The sequence below is a fragment of the Nilaparvata lugens genome, chromosome 9, assembly GCF_014356525.2.
Source record: "Nilaparvata lugens isolate BPH chromosome 9, ASM1435652v1, whole genome shotgun sequence".
Classification (NCBI taxonomy): Eukaryota; Metazoa; Arthropoda; class Insecta; order Hemiptera; family Delphacidae; genus Nilaparvata; species Nilaparvata lugens.
The window spans coordinates 6,358,129-6,366,709 of record NC_052512.1 but is presented as its reverse complement, the minus strand read 5'-3'; positions in this window follow the sequence as shown (position 1 = coordinate 6,366,709).

Here is an 8,581-nt window from a genome sequence, read left to right as displayed (position 1 = left end):
TACTCAGAGTAGTATGAGCTAAAATTAGGTTTTATTCTGGTGACTGGTGTGGTTCCTTTCTGAAAATTTATGGGGGTCTGAAGAAAATAGATGGAATGCTAACCAAGATCAGGATTTTTTTTGAAATTTTAGGGTAAGCCTCAGTCGAAAGGTTCGTTAGATTGATAGCTGGGAATGGCCAAAATACACTGTCAAAATTTATTATCTAATTTCTTGGGATAAAATTTATCTAAATAATGTGGGTAGTGAAAATCAAAAATTTAATTTAATAGGAAAAGTTAAATTATTATAAGTCAATTTGAATCTAAAGTAAGTATAATGAATGAGAGAAAATTTAGAAAGTTTATAGAGTTTGAATTGGATTTTATAATAATAAATATTATACTGCTATAGTTAATTTGGTGATACAGACAGTGGAAAGTAATTTATTTCAATACAGAGAAATTGGGGAAATTAAAAATAAATAAATAATTTTTGAATCGTTTTAGGATAATTAATTATGAGAATTAATTTTACATGGTGATAGGATAATTGATAATTTTGTTGCAGTATTGCGAGGATAAATTAGGGAGATTCAATAAATTATAGTGTTGGTTTAGTATGGTGACCTTGAATTTTTATAGATATTATTTGATGGTTAATTATAAAGTGAAGAATAATTGAATAAGATAGACAGGATATAGAATCATGTCCTATAATAATTGCAGCGAAAGTGATTAATATTAAAAGGGGAAAGAAACGGGAAAAGGTAGAATATTAGGAAAGGTAGTTCTTTAATATAACATAAAAAAGGAAAAATGATTAAATAAAACAAAAATAGAAAATAGGAAACGGGAAGAAAATCTAGGTAACTCAATTTTTCACAACTTTTGTGATGATAAAAAAGGAATATGTAACGGGAAATGGAACAGGTTTCAGTACTATAGAATATGGGACTATTTTTTTATTAATCTTGAAAATGCTTATGTTGTTTGCTTTAGCTTGTCTTTGTCAATGGAATTCTTAAAATAAAGGTTTGAGTTTCTGAAGGTTCTTCCTTGAGTGTGGTAGGCAGTATAAAATTTTGTTCAAATATTCTTTGTGGAGCTTAGTTCAGTTATATACTAGTCGATAGTGGAAAATTTTCTCTATGATAGGTAATTCAGTGTCTGTTATCATGTCCATTGGCCTAGGCGTTTGCTCTGTCATATTGCTTCATGTGCTGGAGAAATGAGATCTATTGTGTATATGAGGAGAAGATAGTATGTAGAGATTTATGGAGAGAATATTGTAGTCAGTTTTTTTTGAGTTGCCAAGGTCCATTAGTTGTGATACTGTGGTTTTACCAAGGTGATAGGAAGCACAAATAGTAGGTATACTGGTATATGTATATTGTCCTCAAATGTTGCTGTCCCAAGTGAGTAATGAGTAATGGGAATTAAATGGTAATGATGTACTGAATAGTTGTATCTCTGTTTGTGAAACAGTGAAGATCTTAGTCTTTCCAAAAGGGAAAATTCGGAATTGTAGCATAGGTGTTGCTAGGTAATTGTGGGACAATTCGCGATGTCCTTATCTTAGCTAAAACCGACGTTATTTTGTTGCACGAAATTGCAAGGAACGAGATAGAGAGTATAAATGGGTGATATGAGTTTTGTTGCTAAGTTGATACGGGTATCAAGGTCAACGTGTATCGTGATACGTAAGCTGCTAACATCGTTGCATGTGAGTTAACTCTGTGTAGTTATTGGCTTCATGACATTGAAAAGCGGTTTCGTACATAGGTCAGGGTTGCTTTGACATGAGGCGGCCGTCAGCTGTTTCAGTGGTGAGATGCGTCAAATGTCAGTTGCTCGATTTTAACAACTTGTCGAGTTATGATGGTCTGGTCATATGATTGTGATAATTTGATAATTTTTTTTAATTTGTTGTTTCTATTTAAAATTTTTGTTGAGATTAGAATATGGGGATAATCTGTTATGAACTTAACAGCAGAGTATTAATTATTGAGAGTCTCTTTAAATATTTTGGTCGTTTTATCTTTGTCTGGGAGAAATTTCAGCAAATTATCTTATCAGTTGTGAGGGACCAGTAAAAGGTGCACATACTGGGTTTCTACACTGCTCCTTTAGGAAAGTAACTGTGTGAATATTAATTTTGATTTTATTTTGTCACTGTTTATTGATGTCTATTACTGGTTGTTTAGCTTCATATGAGACAGGGCCCGTCTAGATGTGGAGTTTGGCAGCCAGTTTTGCACAATTTCTAGTTGACTTTACAAATTTTTTTTTGTGTTTTATGTTGTAAATTTTACAAGTATTTCACAAGGTTTTCTTAGATATCTTGATTATTCCAAATTAGTTGATTACCTTCATGGTGATTTGTCTTAACTTGGTGGGATCGAAATTTGTTGTTAGTCCACTTGGTTATTTAAAATTTTGAACTTGGTATTTGCTTGTTCCTCTTGATGTTTATGGCTAGTTCTTTGAGATTCATTAGAACATTTTTGTTGCTTTCACATGATTGTAGTTCGAGTTTGATTAGTTTGAGATTCATTATTAGTATTTTATTTGAAATTTTGAGGTCGATAATTCCTTTTTGTCATTATTGGTCTTATACAGGGTGTTACCGATAGCACTGTCATGATGTTTTCTGCCAAATTTTTTTTACGACTTAATCCGGTGTTCCACACTCAAGAAGGGGGAGTATTGTAACAATATTTATTGTTACAATTATGAGTGATGAGAATTGTGCAAATTAGCCTGAGAAGTTAGCCTGTTATAAAAATGGATTTTGCTGTTCTGCTTTTCTGTGGTGTGTTGTGTCGACTCTGTAAGTGTGTGCGTAGAAGCTATGATCCTAAGAATAACAACAATTTTCCTGGAGCAACAGCTTAGTTCATGACCCTTGCTTTTTGCGTTGTGTAGTGTCAACTCTGTAAGTGTGTGCATAGAAATTCAGTCGAGTTCAGGACCTTATAAGGTAAGGAATTTATAGCTGTCAAGGAAAAATAGCTGTCACTTGGTGGGAGAATGTATCTTAAATTGTAGTTGTAACATTCCTTTCTATTGGTGGAAATTTTTCTAGAGAATAGTAACTGCCAATCACAGTTAACGTTGGTTAGGTCTATCTAGTATGGACGATCACACAGCTGTCCACGGCAAGACGAGAAAAGCGAAGTGGTTTCACTCGCGTCTGTCCTCCGACATAAGCAGTACTAAATGTAGTCTGATCAATATTTTGTGTTAATCATGGCTCTCATGCCAGCTTTAGGCCTTTTTAGTATTTGGCTCTGGAACCTTTTGTTCAGTAGCATTTTTAGTTTTTTCTGCCTCAGTAGTTGCTTTAATTAAGGAGAGAGAGAGAGTATCAAATTGTCACCTCACAATGGAGATTTTTCTCCTATAACCGCTACTAAAGCGGTGTAAGTACGGGAACATCAAGTATGGGATCAACGTACGAATCCATCATTTCATGGGTTCATGAACGTGTGTCTTTAGCCGCTGAGATGCCTCTGAATCGATGGCCGTCCTAAAAGCTTGGGGTATGCTGTCTCCTGTCCATCTGGACGTGTAGAGCTCGATCACAGAGCCTAGATTCAAATTGAAGAAACGGCTATGAGGTAACAACTTTTTCCAATTAAACGAACGTCCCAGGAACTCCGGATGTGACAAAATGGGTTTTAGTGACGACAGACTTTCAATCAATTAAAACGTGCGGAATAAGACTTTTGTTAAATCATAATTTTGAGATATTATTGGGGATAGATAGATTATTGATTTTATTAATTTGGTTTGAGTAATAGATTTTCGGTTGTATCTTTACATTGAAAGTGAGGCCATATTTTCTCTGTAAGGATCCAGCTGGGAATTTCAGTTTTCTTTAAATTTATAAATAATTATAATCTTCTAAACTACTAAAAGTTGAATGAGTACATGAATTTTTAAAGGTCCCTTATTGATTAATTAATGTTTTAAAATAATTCTCATCTTAAAGTTGTAAAGGATCAAATGAAGTTTCAAGGACCCTAACCTTTTCTAAATTTGTTTTGATGACATATATTTTTTGAATAGTTTTTTCCAAGGTAGTATTCCATGATGTGATACTTGAGGAATGTTGTCTTTGCAGCTTTCATGATATAAAGATACAGAATAGTTATTATTGGGGATCATTAATATTTGATAATGTTTTGATAGTGTTTAAAATTTCCAAGTGTGTTCTAAATCTATGTTCTAAGAATTTTATGAATTTTATGTGGATCTTTCCTTAAAATATTTATTGTCATTTATGATCAACTTCTGAGACATATCTATGATAATTTTCAATAATTGCTCTTTTGAATTAGAGTCCTTAAGCTTCTTATGATTCAATCTAAAACGTTTTCAAATGTAGAGCATACAGAGTAGGTTATTACCGAATCATCCATATCAAAGATAACTTTCTAAATTTAGTAATTTTATTTTCGGTTTTCATGATGTAACTTCTTTGTTTATTAATTGTTGAATTTAACTGTAAGAGGTGACAATATAGTTGATACCTTCTCTCTATTTCGTTGTCTCTCTTGTCCTTACTGGTTTCCCGTTCTCTAGCACTAGGTATGTTTATCAAGCATCCCTTTTATTAAGTTATATTGTGTGGGCTTCTAAATTCTAAATTCAAAATTAACTTTCTAATTTATAGCACGGCACAAGTTTTTCTAGTTGATCCTTAAAACGCTTGTCATGAATACAGGTGTTCACAAATTTATCCTTTTGAAATTCCTTAGAACTTACAACACCAGTTCTCGAAGCTCTCTGGATCCTTATATGACATAACTGGAACCTTATTAATATAATTATCAATATACTTTTTCTGGCCGACTAATGTGACTATCATCAAAGGATGATAAGTACTGAATGCTCTTAACGAGATTAATATTAATTGATTCAATAATTTCATATGCTGCTGAATATTATTTTTTTTTTTTGGTTCCAAGACAGCTCGAACTGTATGTCACGAGATGAATTAGGATAAAATAAATTTCTATGATTTGTATGCTGACATAAAACACAAAATATATTCCCATAAAACAATGTATATAAAATTTTCGATATCTATAAATTTTCAATATATATATAATATAATTTTCTCATATCTATAATTCTCCTTAAATAATTCTTTCCTAAAATCCGAATGATTATCACAAGGTTTAATAGCATTCACAATATTGAGTTTTAAAATTTACAATTTGTATTTGATACTGATATATGGACTTCAAGTTAATTCAGAATTCTACAAATAAAAACCTGTTTTTTGCAGATTTAATATGATATACTTTGACCAATTTACAAATAATATTTATGGAAAAAATAATATTCTACATGAGATCTCAGGGTTTTATATGAGTTCTGGCCGTGCATGGAAGTAAGCTTCCTACATATATCAAATAAATTCATAAAATGTTCTCATAAACTATGTGATATCACTCAACATGTTGCGAATTTTTATTGGATTTAATTTAACTTGTAGGCTATAGTGCTTTTGATTAATTCCCTAATTATGCGTAGAAAGGCCTAAAACGAGCTCGTTTGATTTATCACTCACATTAATGATGTTCTTGACGGTCTCGTGGATTGAATCAATTATTTCCAATAATTAATTAGGCAGGTCCCCTTTGTCACTGCTGGGCTAATGCGCAGTCCAGATTTCTTATAGATTTCTCTCTGAATTAAAGATATATTTATGGGGAATGAATACAATTACGAACTCTTTAATAACACTGAGTTCACAGATAATTTAACATTAATTACAAATATTTCACATTTAAAAAAAAAGGGTTTGGCGTGATAATTTTAAAGTTTAAAGGAAGAAAGAACCCTAAACTCCATGTCCATCCTCTCAGGTCAAGATCACAAGCCAGAAGAAAGTGGTTTTCAGAAAAACTTTATCTCCTCCTCGAACAATTTGTAAGCTTCTTTCTGATTGGCTTTTAATTTAGTAAACTCAATACAATTGGTCGCCTCAGAATCAGGGCTTCTTCAACTTTATAACAGAAAAAATAAAATAAAAAGTTTTTATATAAATATATGGAGTGATTATCTCAAACTATATTCATAAATAAATCACGATATACGATATTAATAGATAATATACATTTAGTTTTTTTATATGAGTTTTGTATACTCTTGATTTTCGTGCTTTTTAGATTATAATAAATATTTATACAGCAATAATAGTTGTCCGTATTTCTATACATCAACCTTCCTTAGTATATATAATACATCTTCTGTGAGTAAACTTTATAATCCAAATTGTACTGGTTGATCGAACAATCAGCTGATTCGTTAGGTGTTGATTCAAATAACTATCGATTTATCCTAGATCGATTGATTCATTTAAAAGTGTAAATAAACATTTCTATCCTCAAATGTACATGCAAACTTTTATTTTTCATGATCTGCCAATAATAAATAAGCCGCTTTATAATTTGTAATTCTGCCAATGGATCCTCATAGTTGTTGAATCACAATTATGCATGTTTTTTCTTATCATTTTAGATAATACAATTACTCTTTCATCACTAACAACATTCGATTTTACTTGAGTGGTTCTTTGACTAGGTTATCTTTCTTTTCCATTTTATTATTCTATTAAAGTTCAATAGTTCATTTCAAAATATTTTGTGGTGCTAAAATACCACCAGTTTACAATGTTAAATGTTCAAATGTTTAAATGTTTTAAATGTTTAAATGTTTAAATGTTTAAATGTTTGAATGTTTGAATGTTTGAATGTTTGAATGTTTGAATGTTTGAATGTTTGAATGTTGAATGTTTGAATGTTTGAATGTTTGGATGTTTGAATGTTTAATTGTTAAATGTTCAATGTTTAAATGTTTAAATGTTCAAATGTTTAAATGTTTAAATGTTTAAAGTTAAATGTTTAAATGTTTTAAATGTTTTAAATGTTTAAATGGTTAAATGTTTAAATGTTCAAATGTTAAATGTTTAAATGTTCAATGTTTAAATGTTTAAATGTTTAACTGTTTAAAATGTTTAAATGTTTAAATGTTTAATGTTTAAATGTTTAAATGTTAAATGTTTTAAATGTTTTAAATGTTTAAATGTTTAAATGTTTAAATGTTTAAATGTTTAAATGTTTAATGTTTAAATGTTTAAATGTTTAAATGTTTTAAATGTTTAAATGTTTTAAATGTTTAAATGTTTAAATGTTTAAATGTTTAAAGGTTTAAATGTTTAAATGTGTAAATGTTTAAATGTTTTTTTAATGTTAAATGTTTAATGTTTAATGTTTAATGTTTAAATGTTTTAAATGTTTAAATGTTTAAATGTTCAAATGTTTTAAATGTTTAAATGTTTAAATGTTTAAATGTTTAAAGTTTAAATGTTTAAATGTTTAAATGTTTAAATGTTTGAATGTTTAAATGTTTGAATGTTCAAATGTTCAAATGTTTTAAATGTTCAAATGTTTAAAGGTTTAAATGTTTAAATGTTTGAATGTTTAAATGTTTAAATGTTAAATGTTAAATGTGTAATGTTTAAATGTTTAAGTTTAAATGTTTAAATGTTCAATGTTTTAAATGTTTAAATGTTTAAATGTTTAAATGTTTAAAGTTAAATGTTTAAATGTTTAAATGTTTAAATGTTTAAATGTTTAAAGGTTTAAATGTTTAAATGTTTAAATGTTTAAATGTTTAAATGTTTAAATGTTAAATGTTTAAATGTTTAATGTTTAAATGTTTAAATGGTTAAATGTTTAAATGTTAAATGTTTAAATGTTAATGTTTAAATGTTCAATGTTTTAAATGTTCAAATGTTTTAAATGTTTAAATGTTCAATGTTTAAATGTTTAAATGTTTAAATGTTTAAATGTTAAATGTTTAAATGTTTAAAGTTTAAATGTTAAATGTTTTAAATGTTTAATGTTTAAATGTTTGAATGTTTGAATGTTTAATGTTAAATGTTTAATGTTTGAATGTTTAAATGTTTAATGTTTAAATGTTTAAATGTTAAATGTTTAAATGTTTAATGTTTAAATGTTTAAATGTTAAATGTTTAAATGTTTAAATGTTTAAATGTTTAAATGTTAAATGTTTAAATGTTTAAATGTTTAAATGTTTAAATGTTTAAATGTTTAAATGTTCAAATGTTTGAATGTTTAAATTTTTATATGTTGCGCATTTATGGCGAAACGCGGTGATAGATTTTCATGAAATTTGACAGGTATGTTTCTTTTCAAATTTCGCGTCAACGTATAAACTTATACAACCTTTTTGGAAATTTGCATTTCAAGGATATCATAAAAGGGAAAAGGAGTCTCCTTCATACGCCAATTTTGGAGTGAAAATCAGACTATAGAATTATTCATAATTAATCAGCTGTCTAGTGGACTATAATACTACCCGTTCAGAAATATCGTACATCTTGAAAATGTATCTTTCAATCAACGTTAGTAGACAGATTACTATAATACTACCCATTCAAAAACATCGAACATCTTGAAAATGTATCTTTCCATCAACATTGTAGACAGTTTCAGCCAGACCTGATAACAGCGCTCACACTCTCATTCCGGGACGACACGTCACGGTACGATAGGACAGAA